We start from the raw sequence: 20,318 nt of genomic DNA on the forward strand, positions 1-20,318 counted from the left end.
GGAACACAAATGCTTCAGATTTTTATTATGTGCACACAAATACCATTTGTTTTATAACGCCATCTGTCGGTGATTTTTGGTCTTAAGATTTATTTAATAAAGTCAAATGCATCATTTGAAGTATCGGTAGTTTAAATTTTCTCATTTGGACGAATAGAAAATCATCTAGAATCTCTGTGAAAACATGTAAATAGTGAATACTTCAAAGTTACTAACAGAAAGAAAAACTAATCGTTTATATGCTTATTTAAATAAATATAGGTTGAAATGGGAAACCAATCATTTATTTTATTGAAAAGGGCCTCATAATTTGCATTACTGGGATCACAAATGACCTACAACTGCCACTAAATGATCATTGTATAACTGTCACAGGGCATTTGATGACAAAATATATGAATTTGCAAAAATATATTATTTAAACAAATTAATCAGTTTTTAAAAGATTACTTGTTTTGGGAAACTTTTTTGATTAAATGCATGAAAGTTAAAAGTTTTTATTAAAAAAAAGACACAAATTTGCTTGTCTCTAGAAAAGTAAAAAACTGTGCAATATAGTACAGATGTCTTACAAATGCATATTAGTCAATGATGCAAATGTGCGAACATAATTAATTTTTTAATTATTAAAATATTAGTCTACAATTAATGTAGTAATAGGTAGAAAGGAAAGAATAGGCTTCTTTAAGATAAGTTTTTAAAAGAAAAAAAAGCAGGACACTGCATTTATATTTTAAGTATTTTATTGAACATAAAGTAACCTTACAATAATAACAAACAAAAGAATGTCCTGTTACATATATTTATAAAATATTCATTCATTTTACATAATTATATAAAATTAAAAAAAGAATAATACTCTATCAAGATGAAAAATTTAAATCTAATATCTACTTAATTCAGAAAACAAAGCAAAGTAAAATTATGTATTTCAATAACGCATACTAAATGATTAATCTACAGAAACTTTAAAATATTGCATGTTTAAGAGATTTGATGGCTAAGTACACTTGTTTTTAACGATTATTGTTATTACACGATTTTAAGAAAATAATAAAAATAGGGATATAATGCGATAAAGATTGTCCCATAAGATTCAAAACATAATAATAAATTATCAGGGAAATGAAGCATTAGTTACACAAACGAATTGAAACTGTTTCATTCAGTTAAATGCAGTGAATTCAGTCTGAGGATTTAGAGAACGATATAGTATCATCTTTAATCCGATTTTAATCTTTAATCGGAACCGAAATTTCAGGAATACTGATTCTGATCACAAAAGAAAATATTTCTCAATGTCTTATGCAATTGCTATAGATTTTGCTTTTATCATTTCAATCAACTTATGGTATTTAATAAAAAATGACCCAATGTTTTAAAGAAATGGAAGAAGTTTACAGAATTATTCAGTGGGAAACGCAAGAATTTGGAACAAGTTTGATAATTCCACTAAAAGTACGTTTCTATCAAAAAAGTTTGTGAAAATGATTAAACTATTTTAACACTCAATCGTATGAATTTTACAATGGGAAAAATGACACAATGATATACCAAGCTCCTTTCAAGTCTGAATAAATTAATGTCTAATTAAATTAAAAGTTTTGTAAAGAGGCTATCTAATTAAATTAAAAGTCTGTTCCGAATTTTCTGAATCTAAAGCAATCCTTCGACAGAGCCCAAGAGAGCGTGCAATCGAATTTTAGTTTTATAACAGTAGCAGAATTATCAGGAATTTAATTTGTTCCTTATGAAAAAAAACTGCTTTGCATGTGTAATGGTGAATACACAGCAAGAAATTCTGTACACACCAGTTATTCCTTTGGAATTCACTTTTGATAACTTATTCATGCAAAGACTCCTTTATTAGTTTTTTTTAATATACTTTTGATATTTTCTTTCTAAATAAGTATTTTTATAGCATTATTCAAAATAAAATCGGATTTATAGTCGTATTCTTTTTTCTAATGATTTCCCCAATTTTAGTATATATTATTCCCCAAAATAATTTGAATATCAAGATTTGTTTAAAAAATATTTGCATAGCAACATATACATAGCAACGAGAGGGATTTTAAACATGATTATTGCATTTTCTATTTTAAAGAAAATCATATAATAGAATGTATTTTTATGGTATTCAAGAGAATGTATTATTATGGTATTTTCTATTCGTATATAGTTTTATATAAATATGATATTGCAAGCCATCAAACCTCAGAAATATTTAAGTTTGTAATAGTCGAGTATTAAAGTTGAGTTATTTTATTTAAAATAACTCAACTTTTTAAATTTTCCCAATAGTTGCCTGAATGTGTAAACTGAAAAATGTATTTTAATAAAGATATATATTTGAATAACTTATAAAATTTACTCACTTAGTAAACTAAATTACTGAAATAAATAAGTTACATATAATAAAGAGCTTCTTTAAACTATAAAACTACATTTTTAATCGCTCGTCCAAATTTGTTCATGAAGATACATAATTAATATTCTCAAATTAACAAACATAGATGCATGCATTACCATCGTTCTATGATGAAACATTCCTGAGAATAAATGCAGAAAAATTGACCAATGAGCAGACTTCTTGGAAGTCGGCGCGATTTAAAACGATTAGTTCTATAAACTCTTAATGTGACAATCTTGTAAACCGAATTTACACTGGGATAGTATTAGTTCATTTTATTTAAAGTTTGCATCGTTTGGTTCTTAATTCAGCAGACAGATGGCAGATCAAGCTCCTTTTACATTTATTTCTACTTATTTTGAATGTTTTTTCAGTTTTTAAATGATCCTGGATTCTACTAATTTCGTGGATAAAATACCGATTCCTTTAAATTATTCAAAATTATTTTATTTATAAGCTCGCAGCTGTAATTGCTAAGTGGAGATTATATTTCTTACTAAAATCATATATTCCCTTTAGCACAAGACATTGTACAAAATATACAACAATACTCGATTTTCTAATTGCAGTGCAATATTGTGAAGATAACGTAAATATATTGTAGAATTTTGTGCTATTAAGGCAAGGTATTATCTTAAACTAAAAATCACCAATTCAACACCATATAAAGATACAAAACTCAGAAAAAAGGGAAATGAAATCGAATTTTTGGTCAAAAAAACAGAATTGATCATTTTATAGTTTCCAACTTAATTTCTTAGATGATCCTACAGTTAATGAAGCTTTTCTTTTAATGAAATATACAACATTTTTTGGAATGAAAGCCCACAAGACCTAAGCTATGAGGAAAAGAACAACACTTTTGAATCATTGTGTAATCTTTTCGAGGATATCACAAAATAAGATCAAAAATGCTTAGCTATAAAAAAAAGTTATTTCTAGTCTGCAAGGAATTTACAAATTTCTTAATGAATAAAAAAATAACGAACACTTGTAATTTGGCAAATATTTTGTCCGCACTTTTCAATCAACTGTAGAATCACCTAGCGGTATAAACTAGAAACTATGAGAAACTTATTCAACATTCGAGTCAGAATGAATCGATTTAATTCCTCTTCTTTCCAAGCTTTTTATTTTTAGTCGGTTCAATGAATGATTTTTAAAATTGTTCGGAATTTATAATAGTGTATGCGTTTAGCGTTTGTACATGAAACAGAGGAAAATTTAATTAATAATTTTTTCCTATCAAGGAAACAATTTCAGTTAATAAAAGTACAGGATCACAACAAAATCATGAAACCATCGATGCATTATGTACATTAATGAGATAATTCTTTATGCAAATATTACAATTAAAAATCTCATGAAACTGAAAATCAGTCAAACTGATGGGATCACATAATATTCCTCGTTAAGTCTTATACTATCCCAGAATGTAAACTCGGATATACTTTTAGAAAATATAGATATGCGCATTTGATTACATATATTTTACAATAAATAATCTTTTTTTTCAAGAATAAATATCATAATTTAAAGATTATGATATTATGAAAATATTTTTTCATAACATCATAATCTTAAAACATATGAAAACACATGCAAATTTTATCTCAAAGTGCACCTTTATAACTGCTTGTACGAAGCTCCCTTGCTTCGTAGAAATATAAAGCAAGCAACTGAAGATTTATCTTGCAAATAGTTTCCAAAGTAGTTAAATAATACGATTCCACATTTTTAATTCTTCATTTCATGTTTCTTTGTTCAATTTTTTTAAATATAAAGAACATTAAATGTGTGAAGAAAACTGCAAAGAGAAACATCTCATCCTAAAAATAAGAGAATACTATTATTGGAAAGACAATGACAAATAATGTGAAAAATTGCATGCAAATGCACAAAAATAGAGAAATCTTTCACTATTAAGCTATGATCCACCGATTTAGAAGACCATTTAAAATTCATGTAAAAGAAAATTTCATTTTTCAGTTGTCAGTAAACAGACTACGACTAGAAATACATTTCATCAAAACTTGTCCTCAACGAATTAAATGGTTTAGGACAGCGCCATCTCTTAATGTGAAAATTAACTATGCCCCCTCTCCTTCAACGGCATTCTGAGGGAATGGTGCATTTACTGAATTTATCACTTTCCTTTGTGCTCTAAACGATGAATTTTCTGAGTATGTATCGTCTAATTGTTAATTAATCTAATTAAATGATCATATAACTTTAAACTACTTTAACCCAGAGCGTAAACTACACCAAAACTGGTTAGTTGAAATTATTACAAGTTAAAAAATAGGGAAATGGCACCTACTCATTGTCTAGTCGAATTGCATTTTGACATGGAAAAATTCTTCAGCAAGGATTTAATTGGTTTAAGTTAATGAATTATTCAAAACAAATGTCTAAGTTTGCGCCAGATATATTGCTGGATATGGGCGGGAAATGGATAGTTATTTCTCGGCCATCTCAATTTTTTTCAAAATCTATAATAACCGATCTGCAATATTTTACCAGTTATTACAGTCTAACACATGCTTAAATAGTAAAGCCTATTTTTATTACATTGTTACATAGAAATTAGAATCATTTTTACTGTGTGTATTTAATACAATTTTATTCTTTAAAATTTTAATATTTATTTTTACTTACCAGACAGCGTTCTAAGATCTGACTATTTATAGAAGGGCTTTTTCCCCTATAGAATGGAAACAAAGATACCAACTGTTGAAAGTGATGGCTTTCCATTTTAAAAATTCGAGGAATGCTTCTTTTAGAACCAATATGCAATTTTTTACCTATATAATATCTAGCAGAACTTGTAACCTCGTCATAGACAAATCCAATCTTGATAGACAAAAGTTCAGCTTCGAAAGACAAAAATTCAGTTTCGAAAGGCAAAGATTCCGTCCCGATTTCCACAGTTTTGGGTACGGCAAAAAATTGTTCAGCTTCGTCACGAGAAAATTTAGTCTGTACACAGTTATGTCCAATTTGATTTGAGCATGATTCACTCTCGCCATGTGTACCCTGAAACGAGGGGCCAGACGCGGTCTCGACACCAAACGGTGCAATCTTTCCAGAGAAAGGCTCATTTCCGGTAAGAACAGTTTTAGTTTCTTCAAGGAGAGATGAAGTCTCGATATCAGAAGTCTCAGCCTCGATTTGAAAAGGCTCATTCTTGAAAGTGTGGGCGTTTTTGAAAATAAACCAGGGTAACGACTGTAAAATATTCCGTTTCTTTGATACCATATTGGATAAAGTGTCATTCTTTTTTCTTAATTCAAAATTCACAGCAACCCTTGGAATTTGGCACGGATATTTCTAAAAAAAACTGTCGATTGTAATTGTTGAATTTTGCTTCAAAATTAGAAAAAGGCGTATTCCTGCAAAAAAAAAAAAAGTAATTTTATATTGAAAAAGGCAGTTTTTCCCTTGATTCAGAACAAATTGTATGGTAATACATAAGTGCCGAAACAAGGGCACACAAAACGCCAAAACAAAATACCAAATGTTAAAAAAGTAATTTTATATTGAAAAAAGACAGCTTTTCTCGCTTCAGAATATTGTAGGATTATACGGAAGAGTCGAAACAAGTAAGGATTAATAGTGTTTAGAACTAACAAGGCCATGTTAGTTCTAAACGCTATTAATCCTTGTTAGTCGCACTATCCAATAAATGCACTCTACAGTAAGAAAGTCAAATTTATTTATTTTTTTCCTCACGATAATACGCCAAATGTGTTAATCCACGATATTCCATTTGCAAGCCTAAAAAACTGAATATCTGAAATAAAACTGTATTTATTCTTGATAAAAGTGAAGTTTAGTCTGCTCCTTACTGCGCCAAGGATGCCAAGTCACCAAAAACATGGCGGACAAAGTAAACAAACACTTCTGCGGAAAAGTTACGGTTATCACTTTCAGCAATATAATTATGATTATGATCCACATAAATCATTTCAGAACGGCCACAATATAATTATGGTTACTGATAAGTATTGTTTTTTTTTTCAGAACGGCTGCGCCGGTCTGTTGGATGCAGAGCAAAAGTTAGAGCATGCGATGCCTTAGGCATCTGTTGAATTCACCGGGCAGAATTTTTTGACTTAAATAAAACATCCTACGGATTCACTAGCAGCGCGAACCTAGTAGCTTCGCTAGCACATTGAACATGAATGTGTAGATAACAGGAACAGTACATAATCAATAAAAAAGAAAGGAAGTAAGTTATAGGAACGGATTTCAGAGGAAATTTTAAAGAATTAATGCACTTAATTTATTTAATCAGTTGTCTCGGCAGGGTACGATCGCAATATTTCTCTGAAGAATCTGCCTACTTTTTCTGTTATCGCAAGTTGTTTTGTCTACGCCATATGTACTCTGCCATGTAGCCGGAGAATCGGAGAAATAGACGGCTGCATGATTTGTCACTTGTAAAGATCTTTTAATGGCATTCCAGGTTTTCTCGATAGAATTTGTGTGGGCTCTGGTTTCTGGGTCTTTAAACGTCAGACTGTGGTTCACCGTTAAAAGCTAACAACATTCACTATCGAGACAGTTACACGATGCCCAAAGTCGGAAATTATGGTGCTACCCGGAAGAATACGTCTTTTATAACTTCAAGTAAAACATCTGCACTTCTTTCAGGCACTACTTCAAAGAAACAGTCATTCGTATATCTGACTCCAAACACCCATTGCCCTTCCACTCGCTTTCCTCTATTGTATTTTCTCTTTCCAAACTTATTTCATCTATTTCAACAATGTTTCCAATCCCACCGATTTTCCCATTAAAGGCCAAAGAAGCATCTGCACACACTTCTCTACAAAAATTCATCTAATCAGTCAGCGTTCTTGCTGCAATATTCAAATCATTCACAATACTTTCACGCCACATTCGGTTTAACCACATATATGTCATGTATAAAATTATTCCTAAATCCAAATGACTTATCGAACCAAGAACTCCTTCATACAGACTTTTTAATATGGTGCGGATTCAATCATTTTTTTCTGCAACATCAGATCTTTCTACCTATTCTCTCATACAAATCAATCAATTTCATATTCTTACCACACACCGGACATACACACTTAGAAGCAATCAAACCAACTCCATACAAAATTTCAAACAAGCATCCTTTCCTAACTTCATCAACACGTAAAAAAAATATTTTCCTCTCACCCTTCATCCATTCTGCAGGTTCGAAATACTGTCTTCCATCCCATTTAAACGATATCCATTCTTGCTCAATTGCCGACATAAATTATCAAGGGAACCAATCGTTAGAGCATCAAAAGAGTTAAGAGAACTGCGAAGAATTCTATTGCAGCTGATTTTTAAAGTAAGAGTGCAGACGATTTCGTAAAGTAAGAATTCAGACGATTTTTTAAAGCGAATACTGACAAGTAAAATTTGCAAAAGAATAAATATTTTCTGTTCGTATTCACATTAAAAATAAATTGTAGTGTCTTGATTGTAAAAAAAAATTTAATTATAATAAAGAACAAAATTAAAATCCTTAATCGATATTTTATTATTATTTTTAATTTAACATTTTTCATAAAATAGTTGTAGATCATGTACAACTCAGCCATTGTAAAAAGTAGTAAACAAAACATTAGAGTTACTAGAAGAGCGTTCCGTTGGATTGCCATATTGACGACAAACTCGGGGGGCACACTAATCTTCACTTCAACCTTTTTTTCCTCGCTTTCAGGATGACTTCCAAATGCAAACATTTCACTAACTTTTTACGATGACGTCAATGTAAGTCTAAACAACAACTGCGATCATCGGAGTTAACTAAACGCGGATATGCAATTAGGAATTTAGCGAACTCTTAAAAACTTCGGCGTTCATTCTGAGAATTGTTCATTTCGCTTTGCGAAATTCGTACAACTACAATGTTCATAATAAAGCATAAAACTACTTAGTATGTAATTATTCCGCTGGAATGACCTCCCTTTAATTTACATGTATACATATACCATATGATTCGTTTTGTATTTACATTCACAAGATAATATAAAGAATAAAACATGATTTCTGGAACTCTTTCTGCTAACCGATTGAATTCAAAATCTCCCATTGATCTGCTGTTTTGATGCAAAAATTATAAAATGCTTTTTTAATGTGCTTGTAGTAGTTTTGAATTATCATTCTCATGCCCACAACGATTTACAAACAGACCTATTCGCGGATTCAATATGAAATCAAAAACAATTTTAATTTAATGATTACATACAAAAGCTTATTCCCTATCTGGGGATATTTTTTAGCTATCGCACTTTTGAACCAAAGAATAGAAATTCGATTAATGTCAATGTAATGACGGATTTGGCTTAAATTTTTATTGCAGACCTGCGATTCTAGTAATAAAATCGCATACCAAATTTCATCCATCTCATACCGATTTCAAATGACCATGTTCACGTTTACACGGATGCAAGAAAGACTTCTCGCTGATGGATTTCCTCAAAACATTGACAGAAATCTAAAACGTTGTTGTAAAACTCACAAACAAATTTTCATCCAAATGTTTAGTTTCCGAGGGATTATGTTTTTCAAACACAAATAATTTCATCCATCCCCCACCCCCCGAAATTTATTGAGTTTTAAAACCAAAATTTATCAAAATATCAAAAATGTTTAGTAATATTTTACTTTATGCATGCTTACACTATGTACTAAAAAGTAGAAGTGTTGCATATGAAATTTTTTGCAATCTTTTGCAACAATAAATGCACCCTAAAATGTGTATTTCAGGATTAGTAGCCAATTGTATTAGTACGGGAGGAAAGATGTTGCAAAAAAGGCATATATCAGCAACAAAAGATTATAAAAGCAACATACATTCCTACCAAAAATCACGCAAGTTATCTAGTAAGCAAATAGCACTGAAAAATAAATTAAAAATAATTCATAATACAAACCTATGTCCCGTATTTTATACATCAAGGAATTACTAACAATACTTCCACAATAATTGTGTACCACAGATACAACAAAAGAAATCACAGACAAATCTGGATTTCTTTAAACTGTTTACATGCATTTACGATTCAATTATTTTCATATCGATTCAAATCTTCATTTCAAAATAATTTTTTAAATATTAATAAAAAACTATGTTGTTGTATTTCTAACCGGATGTGCGTTATTCTTTTATATTAGGTTTCAGTTCCCAAGGGAAAAAAAAGGGCTTTAACAAGAATTCAAATCCGAGTTTTCATATGCATCATGTATTAGCCACTCTGCTGCCTGTAGAGCCTATTCTTAATTTTACTCGATTATGTTCCCTTTTGAAGCTAGAAAAGGGCTACTTCTGGACAGCTTATTTTCCAATCATTGTTAAATAATGAATACAACAACTGATCTTTAACTCGTTTTAGCATGTTTGTCTTTACGCTACATCAAAGTGAGGACGTTTGATCGCCAACAACAGATTCAAAGTATATGAGGTGGATAAATTGGCTAATTTACGATGAAATCGGAGTTAGATGACCCTAAACCTAAGATCAAGACATCATGTTTAAGCTACCTGACCAAAGATCCTTTATTAAAACAGATTGTCTGAGTAAGGTGAGTCATTAAAATATATTTGAATCCATGATGCAAGCATGAAGGAATGACTGGTACATGTGGTAAATTTTCTGTAGAATTGCGTCTCTAACCCACGATCCTCATTCAAAGCCTTATTATCAGACCACCAAGACTCTTTGAATCTAGTGAAATTTAATTTTGAACCTATTATATTCCAGTCTTTAAACTGAAATATTGACACTAGGCCAATAATAAAAAGTCTGAGTAAGGCGAGTTATTAAAATTGTCCCTAAATCGGGTCAATGATCCTTTCTTAAAACAGATGGACAAAATAAGACAAATCATTATGTCTACCTGATTTCATGGTCTAAAAGATGATTCGACTTTTCGATTGGAATCGGGTCTCGAACCCACAGTCCTGAATCCGAAATATCATCACTACGTCATAGGGCTCCTTTGAATTATTGGTAAAACTGGATCTTGAACTTGTGACCCTCCAATCGTCAAACCGAGATTTTGCAATCAATGGTCCTTCTTTAAAAGATAGTTTGAGAAAGCAATTAAAGTGTCCTTAAATCTATGATCCAGACAGAGGCGGCGATAGAGTCTTGCCGACGGGGGGAGCAAGACATATCCGACAGGGAGGCAATCACAATTTCCCTAATTTGGTTAGAAAATAACTCATAATAATTAATTTTTACATTTAATTAAAGGAAATTAAGTATTTTTTAGCTTCTTTTTTATTGAGATACTAACCTTTCTTTCATTGATAAAAATTTACAAAGATATTTGCAAAAAAAAAAAAAAAATGTTCTCAGTTGTTGTTTTTTTTACTGACCTTTAAAAAATTGTCAATATTTGAATCTATATTTTTATGAGATTCTTGAGATTTGCTTGCACTAAGATCTAATTTTGGAAAAAATACAATTATATTTATTCTAGATTGTAGTATATAGATAGAAACACAGGCTGAGGTAGAATGCGGTGTCATTGCAAATTATATGTTCTCATCATGGAAGCTATTTAAAATGAATGTAGAAATTATATTCAAAAAGTTTTATAAAAGAAATTTTTTAGAAATCCAGCATGATAAATAAAAAGGAATATTCAGTGTTTTCGCCAAAACCGATTTTTTCCCCCTCCTTTGTATAGTCTCCTACCTAAAATAATTTTTATAAGAATTGCAACAACGAGAGGGAATTCAGATATATTTCGAGGCGAATAAGCGAGCGCATACAACAAAAATTTTATATAATTTGGACACGAACGATATAGAGTGCTGAAAAGATACAATGATGTTTCTTAAGAAAGTTGGGGAAGATATTTTGTAAAGATATGTACAAACTTAACTATTTTATGTAAGATTGAAAAATCAACGTGTGAAAAATGAGGGTCTTAAGTATTATGTTTCCCATGTATTATGTATATGCTAAAAAGCTATCAGGCTTAAACAGACAAAGCGTTTTATTAAAAAACATTTAGATCTAGAATATGAACTCCTCTATCTTCATTTTTAAGCATGTGTTCTTGTGGTTAAGTACTTGTTTCCCTCGAAGCTATTGCAAGCTAATATTAATCTAAAAAATTATTTTTATCCTCTCAGTTGCATGCATTGGTTTTTCTTAACCACTTCGTATACAATGACGAGTCTGGATCGCGCATCGAATTACTAAATTTTTAATCTACAATTAAGTGAAAGTATTGAGTAATTTAAAATGCAAAAATCACTTGAAAACTCATCAGTGCCTCAAATGACTTTATATTATTTTAGGAATTAAAATAATAATAATTGTCCTTAATAAGATATACCAGTTAAGCAAATTCGTATGTCAATGTATTAATATATCATATATGAATATTCTATGAATAAATATTTTAATCAAGACATTATCATTTTATCAAGATATCTTTATCTAAAGTCTATTAAAAATTTAGAAGCACCAGAAATTATATAGATTTTACTGTAAAGAGTATTTATAAAAAAATGAAAAAGAAGTTTTTTTAAAAATACTTTTTCCGATTACATAGTTATAATACTGAATGCAGAATCTTAAGAATTTAGGTAGTAATTTATTTAACAAATTTAGTATATACTTGGATAAGCTCTTAGCGTAGCTAAAAAGCTACCATAACATATATTTATTTTTTGTCGTCATTTTCAGTCGGTAATATTTCTTTAATAATTGTAGTCAGTAAATTAGATTGCATAAAAAAGATATTTTACTGTTAAATAATTTACTATAATACAATTTACTTATTCCAGTAATTTATAATGAATTCACATAACCTGGCTACAGCAACCTAACTCTTCTTAGCATGCATAAAATACAAGAGTATCGAGAGAAAAGAGTGTTTATTAAATTTAGTTTAACCATAAACTAGATTTTAATCAGAGAATTCTCAGTGAAGTAAAATAAAATAAATTTACCATTTCATCACCGAAGAAATAACAATTAGATAAAAAAAAATGATTCACTTTATAATCTAAAATCTCATAAAATGATTCATTGAATTACGAATTAGGGAAAACTATCGCCCTATTCATGTTTATAATGGCACTTGCCACGGACAAGCTCGCTGACGAAGTCAGCGATTTTAAGCCAAGGGAGCGTCTCTTGTTTTGGTAGCGCTAACTAGGGCCAAAAGTATGTCTTAGCTAGTCACGCATCACATTCGCTTGTACAACCTCTTTTTAGAGGGGGCACATTCACACAGGTAGAACAGATATGCCCGATCCGGGACTCGAACACAGGACGTCCAGGTCACGGGGAAGACGCGCTACCCCTATGCCAGGACGCCGGCCCTATATCTTGTGAAATATAAAAGTATTTTTCCCTAATAATTCCACTTGCAAATAATCGAAGTACTCGATAAAAAAAATTTTTCTCATAACTTATGATAACATCTTAGCCGAAAGATAAATATAAATCGGCAAAAATGTGACTTCTTACTCATTTGACACTTTGTTGGTTATTCTGCCAAAAGTAAGGCAAATTATTAGCCGAATGAACATTTACATAAGATGCCTGAAAATTAGCGAACTTCCACCGTATTCATTTCATAGTCCGCAGAATGAGATAACTTATTCACCTTGTCGGATATACTGCCAAAAGTAATGCTAATTAGAAGCTTGATGAACGACATTTCAATAAAAAGCCTGCAAATGTGCGAATTTAACTTCTACATCTATCAAATTGCGTTCATCGTCAGGCGATCAAAAATCGTCCGCAAAATGCGGCATCTTATTAACCTGCCACCCTATTGATTATTTTACCAAACATAATCAAACCTCTTTAACAGCTACTTAATTGTTTACAACATATTAATTTTAAGATGGTTTTTAAATTTTCATATTCGAGAATGTGTGCTTTTCCACAACAATTTTGAAGTAGTGAAAAATTCTACCGACGAAACTCTGAATCTCCCGCCGACGGGGGGGGGGGGGGCAAGCGGTTGCCGACAGGGGGACAATTGCCCCCTTGCCCCCCTGCTAACGTCGCCTCTGGATCCAGACCTCAAGAGATCATTGTTGACATCAAATTCAATCTGTACTAAGAAATATGTCAATATTTCCTGCAGAATATGCTGAGTGAACACAGAATAATGCCAACAAGAAATGAAAAATAAACCATTTCATGGCTTATTCATTGTAGCGGATTGTTATGAGCGAGGATAGAACCTTGTTACCAAAGAAAAAAAAAGGTATATTTCAGTTAAAATCATCTCAAAATTTGGCTATTTGTTTTTTATGTTCAGTAGAGATAGAAATTCCTTCTCTTCATATCCTATGATTTAAATAAACATGTAAGGTATCATTCACAGTGTTTAACCAAATTTTGTTTTATTGTTTACAAATTATTTATTGAAAAAAAAATCTTTCTGTGACCTCTAAAAATTATTCGAGGGTATCTGTATTTTTTTTAGAAATTGCGAGATATTATAGCTCTTATGCGCAACAATTTTTATCATTTTAATTAAAATTTCAGTTGATAGAAAGATTTTGTGAATTATAATGTTTATTATAAATAAAATCGTTTGCATTAAATATAAAGTTGCAAACGATAAGAGAAATTTTAGATGTATTTCGTATTTTATTTTATATAAAAAGAATCGTTTTTCATTAAAAAGATTATATTTATTTATTCTGATTCCAGCTGCTTGTCTGATATGCAATTTTAAATCTTTTATAAATATTTTTTATGTTATGAAAATATCAAATTTTATTCATAAATAGTTATATATGCTTTTGGCGGTTGTTACAATTTAAATTGAAACAACTTTCGCTTTCCGAATGAGAAGGTATTTTTTTAGAATTGTAACGTTTCTCAGCAAAATAAATGATTACCTTACTCTAGATTACAGTTGACAACATTTAATAGAAATTTAAGAAATTAGTTTAGATTTTGGGTACAGTTTGAAAAAAAAAATCAAGGAAGACCATCACTTAGATCCGCAAGATAAGTGGCGACGAAGAACTAATTAAAAGTTGCCAACTTGTTGGAGACAATTATGTTAAAATTACAGAACAATTAAAATTACATTTTGGCAAAAAAAAAAAAAAAAAAAAAAAAAAATTATTTGTACATGTTTAAGTTAGGGATCATTTTTCATTATTCTCCAAAGGCAGAGTATGCGAAAAAAATCTTTGAGAAATCTTAAAGAATTATTACAAACAAAGCTCCGTGCACCTGAAATATTAGGCGCAACTAGAAATAAATATCCGTCGATCCTGTTTCACTTGTTGAGTCTGCTCTATTTGAGAAAATGCTTCTAGCGTCGGAACGATATAGAGCTACAAATCTTAGATCAAAATGCAAATAAAATTAGTACCAAAACTAATCTCAATTTAATTCTTGATTCCCCCTCCCCCCTTCAAGATGAAATACATGCAGAGGAACGTATGACTCACAGACTTTGAAATTGAAATTAAGTCTAATTTTAAATTGTTCAAGAAGAAGAAGGCTGGGGATAATAAACACGAATATGGAGATACTCTTCAAATAGTGTGGCTGATCTTTTAACTTATTTGAAAAAGCAGAGGCAGTGCATATTTTGCCACAGTTTACATAAATCCACTGGTTGTTTAAAAGTACGAAAAATAATAACAAAAAATAGAAAAAATCTTGTAGAATAATCGAGGCACTATTTTCTGTGTTAATAAACCAGGTCATCAAGTTCGTAAATGTTATTCAAGGGTAACTTGTTTGGACAGTGCAAAAGACATCATATTTTACTCTGTCGCAACATAAAGCAGTAAGCATTCTCAGCTATAAGAAAAGAAACGGCAAAGTTAGATAATGTTCCGAATGAGAACCAAGCACTTGTGAATGTGTCCAAAAGCCTTAGTGTTATGTTACTAACGTCAAAGTTTTAATCAGAAGGGAGGAAACAAAAGACAAGAACCATCGTAAACGCTGCCTCACCTCTTACATTAAAAAAAAAAAAATACTGCTTTAAGAGATGAAATATAAAAGGGGGAAGCTGGAATATCTTGAGTGTGCTTTGTTTAGTGGAGAAAATACAAGAGTATGTAAATATGATGTCTTTACATTATATTTAACAAATTGCGATGAATCTTTGAGCTGTCATTTCAAAGTATTCATTCATTTCACACTGTAATTTCATTGCTATTTTTATTTTAAACGAACCTATATTATTGTATATTTTATTTTTTTGTTTTCTCATGATAGCAGATACTTGGTAATAAAGGTGTATCAAGATAACGTCTAATGACTTTTTATTCTAACTTGAAAACTTATTACTTATGCTTTATCTTCTTGTTAAACTACTGATGGACTGACTCTCTTGACATCTTTGTAATCAAGAATGGGTTTACTTTCGGAACCTGAACAGAACGTTTTCTTCAAATTCTCTTAAGAAATGCTTAATATCTTCACCAATCACTATAGTTTTCTCTACTAATCATTCTGATTAAGTTACTTTCGTACTTTAGAGAAAATAGATATTACTTGCGTCATAAATGCTTTTGAGTGTTAATTTGTGATTGAATTTAATTGTAAACCGTGTTGGATTAAGTCTGTTATCGCCTTGATGATTTTATGATTTAAGGCAAAGAGAGCATTAAAAATGTAAATAGACAATTTATCTGGATGAGTAATAAGGTGTTTTCATGAAACGATTGATTATACCAATTATAATTTGAATATTTTTGATACCGATAATCGGAACGAAACATTTACAATATTTACAGATTGTTGGAGATAATTCGTAAGAAACCGTTTTAAAAAAAAAGGTGCAGTTATAAAAAATACGAAAAAGGAGTTAAGGAATAAACACAAAATGCATATTACAAGACTGCGATAATTAATACCCCAGAGAAGGTGATTCTCTGTGATTAATACATATTCATAAACATCAAACGATATTTTCGAGTTGTGTCACGAGATTAATTACTAAAAAGTAAGAAACCAAACGATAAATTTGTAGTGCAATTTGAAGATGAGATTCCTAGAAACGCCGAACATTTAGAATCGGCGTTAAAAATTATAACCTACGAAACTGAAAAAAAGTTTTAATTAAATATGATGACGTGTGATTGATGAAAAAAGGGTTTTATTCAGTAACTAGCCGCCTTTGGCGACCGGCCGGTTCGCCAATCTTAAATGTTCGTGAAAATTTTAATAATTAAATATTTTATGCAATTCGAACTTAATAGCTTCTTCATCAAAATATTTTAAAACTTCAAATTTTGATAGTCATATAATCACTCATAATATTATAACGGCCTTCAGTCATAACGTAATATGTATATCTTTAATTTTCTGTTAGTTTCCACAGAATTTATGCTTTAAATTAAAGTGGGAAGGATTAATCTGCAATTAATATAATAATTTTTTTTACTGAAACAAAGCATTTTTTTATAATATGATTACTGAAAACAGAATCACAGCGTTTAAACCTTATGGGCACTAAAGAATATCTTTCTTAATTTATGTAATATCTCAAGCATTTGTCAACAAAATTTTCTCAGATTCATCATGAGCAGATCGATTAATTAACAATGTTTAATTTTAAATGCATCAAACACTAAGAAAATAAACAGAATCGTTTAAAATAATCGGTCGAAAACAAGTTTAAAAAAAACTACTTAAAAAAAACGATGTACTTAAAACTATAAGCATATACAAAAAATATATAACTAACATAAATGCAATTTAATTACAAAATCATACAACTAACCTAAAAATAATTTAAATTAAATCCGCATCCGTTTATAATAGTTGTCAACAATCAGAACACAATGCGCATGCTTGAATGGTAACGCCAATTATAGTAACGCAAATGCGTGAATTTTTCTACGCCAGTTGGGATAACGCTATGCAGGTTAGAAATTTTTAATTTCCTTTATTCGGTTTTATTTTAATTCAAAAGTACTTCAAAATGAATCTGAAAGATGGATTAATTAACAATGCTTAATTTTAAATGCATCAAATTTTAAACAGAATCGCTTGAAATAATCGGTCTAAAAATGTTAACCTAGCCTCATTAGCGTGGGGAAAAAAACTGAAGCCTTACTCATTTGACGGTTGGGAAATGTAGATTTGCTGGCGGGAAAGTTAGTTTTTAATTAATAATTAAAATTCTAATTAAAAATTCAAAAAAAGAGATTCCAGGTGTACATTCCCGACCTCTAAGGTATACATGTACCAAATTTGGTAGCTGTAAGTCAAACGGTCTGGCCTGTAGAGCGCCAACACACACACACACACATTGAGCTTTATTATAAGTATAGATAAATAATCATAACCAATTAATCGAGCATGTTTTCACTTTTCTTCCTTGCTTTTCTTAAAAAACATTAATCTGTCTTTTTAATTTCCTCTTGCTTCTCAAGAATAAAAAAAAAAATTTAAGGCATAAAATCTACACAAAAGCAAGTTATTAAAAAAAATGCTCTACAAATTGCTTTTAAACAAAAAATTGATACCAAATTCGATTCATCTTAGACAATTTTTGGATTATATGCAATATATATGAGAAATCAGATCACTTTTTTTAATTATTTATATTAAAAGTTTAAAATGTCTTTTCCATGTATTTAATATAGTGATAAAATTTAAAATATCTTAGTAAATAATTTGAACAAAACATAAAAATTTATATTTAAGAAAAACGTACAAATTATGAAATGCAAACAAAAATGATTTTCATCAGTAAGTCATTATATATAATTTCTTAATTTATTTTTTAAAGAATTTTTAGAAAAAAGAATTAAGATGACATATTGGCTCTGAATATTAAGCAATTACTTCTCATATTAAGTTTTATCAAACATGATGCAAAATTATGGATCTTAAAATAACATGGACAATGTCTCAAAAAAATAATAATAATAAGTGTTTACAAATTAATCATATATGAAATAAAAATCTGTATAAATTGTTCCATGACTTTACATTAGAATATTCTTCAGTTAAATACATCAATATTATTCCATTCTTCTTGATAAAGTATATATTTAATGTATTTTCAGCCATTCAAGTTCTACAGCACAGTTTATTGCTTGTAAATACAAAATATAATCTTTGGGAAAATAAGTTGATTACAGGCAGGCTAAAAAAAAATTAAAAGTGTGCAATATTATTTTTCTATCATTTTGGCAGAATGGCCATCTTTTCAGCTTAATGTGTTTCAGTTCATGATTCCGAATTATTCATTTTCTTTTTTAAATACAGCAAACATTTTTATCTTTAACTTATGATCGAATGTTTATGTAAATTTGATTATGAATTTTAATTTTCCAATTTATTATATTTTTTTGATTTTTTTTTTTTTTACTTATTTATATAAATTATTACATAACATTATTATAAAATAATAAATTGTGAATGAAAATAAAATTTCCATTAATAAGAAATACACCTTTTTAATTGAAAATTTCATAAATAGAAATATATCAATAAATAAAGAAATATTTGTCATACATTTAAATTTAGAAAATATTTTTAATAAAACCTTGAAAATTGCTTTATAATTTTAGTTTTAAAAAATAAAATATAAGGAAATGGGAAAATATGATTTAAGACCTTATTAATAATAATATTTCAAATCATATTTTCATAAAATAAAAAGCAATTTTTGCAAAGTTGAAAATTTAACTATAGATCACTAATTCCATTTGTGTAAGAATTCATTTTAAACATATTACCAAGAATATAGTTTTATAATAATTATTTAAAAATGATCATGTATTTAATGCATTTAATAAGCAAATTTAATAAACAAGTATGCATTTAATAAGAAAATTATGAAAAGGGCACAATATGTATTTCTGCCTCTTAACTTTTCTGTACAATTTTTTTTTTTTTTTTAATCTTCAATTTATTAACAGAAACTTAATAGCATTATCCTTTTTCAAAATTAAATTTAATAAAAACATATATATTTAACCAAGATATTCATATGAAAACTTATTTTTCAAGAATTATCAAAAGTTACGAGTAATTAAATCAATTTAAATAAAAATTAAAGAAATGATTTTATAAAAACAAAGAAAATGCAAGCCATTTTCAGTAAATAAATACTAATTAAAATATGAAAGAAATGATAATGATATATATATATATATATATATTTACCTGATACAATAAAAATTTTTGGCTTCAATTTACAATACAATAAGAGAGCATTTTGTAGGCCTAGGCAGTAATTATTATGAAGAAATTCTTTTTATAAATAGGCCAACTTATTTTTACATTAAAATATATTTTCAAATTTAATCAACATATTAAGAGATTTATTCTATGGTAATTTTTATTTTAGTAATTTTGTGAAAATTATTATTTTTATGAATCATGATTGTTTGGCATCTACTTTTGTACATAAAAGTATTTAAGTAGACACTCTGTATTTATAATTACTGTAATAAAAAAAAATAACAGTAATGAAACAGATAGAAATATGATAAATTATACTTGACAAAAAATGTTATTCAAATATTTCATTATTTATAGATTATGCATTTCTTTACAAATTGATTTTATATGGCAACAGACTATAACATGATTTTAATTATTGGTATCATTGAATTAATTTGTAAAAAATGCATATTATTAATGAATGAGTGAATTAATATTATTTCAATGAACCTGCCATTGGCTCCCCTCCAGTCATGGATTTAGGTATTTTGTGACACTAAATAGTACACATTATGAGCTCTTCCCCTGTTTTATTAAGATGATCAATTTACTTTCACATTTCATCACATTTTTAACATGATTTAGTTTAGGATATTTCAAAAAATTTATTAATATGTATTTGTGCGTATTATATCTCCAGATTGGCCAACACTTGCATTTGTATACAACAGTTCCGAAGCAGAAGTTGGTTT

General features: G+C 29.2%; 1 long non-coding RNA gene across 1 annotated transcript; it reads right to left on the reverse strand.

Moving 5' to 3' along the window:
• Positions 1-1,041: 1,041 nt before the first annotated feature.
• Positions 1,042-9,461, reverse strand: LOC129957181 (uncharacterized). The gene is made up of 3 exons (XR_008782739.1): positions 9,358-9,461; positions 5,072-5,805; positions 1,042-4,242 (listed from the first exon to the last, which is right to left on the reverse strand). It is a non-coding gene; the product is annotated as an uncharacterized LOC129957181 (long non-coding RNA).
• Positions 9,462-20,318: the final 10,857 nt, after the last annotated feature.

This window comes from Argiope bruennichi, chromosome 11, assembly GCF_947563725.1.
Source record: "Argiope bruennichi chromosome 11, qqArgBrue1.1, whole genome shotgun sequence".
Classification (NCBI taxonomy): Eukaryota; Metazoa; Arthropoda; class Arachnida; order Araneae; family Araneidae; genus Argiope; species Argiope bruennichi.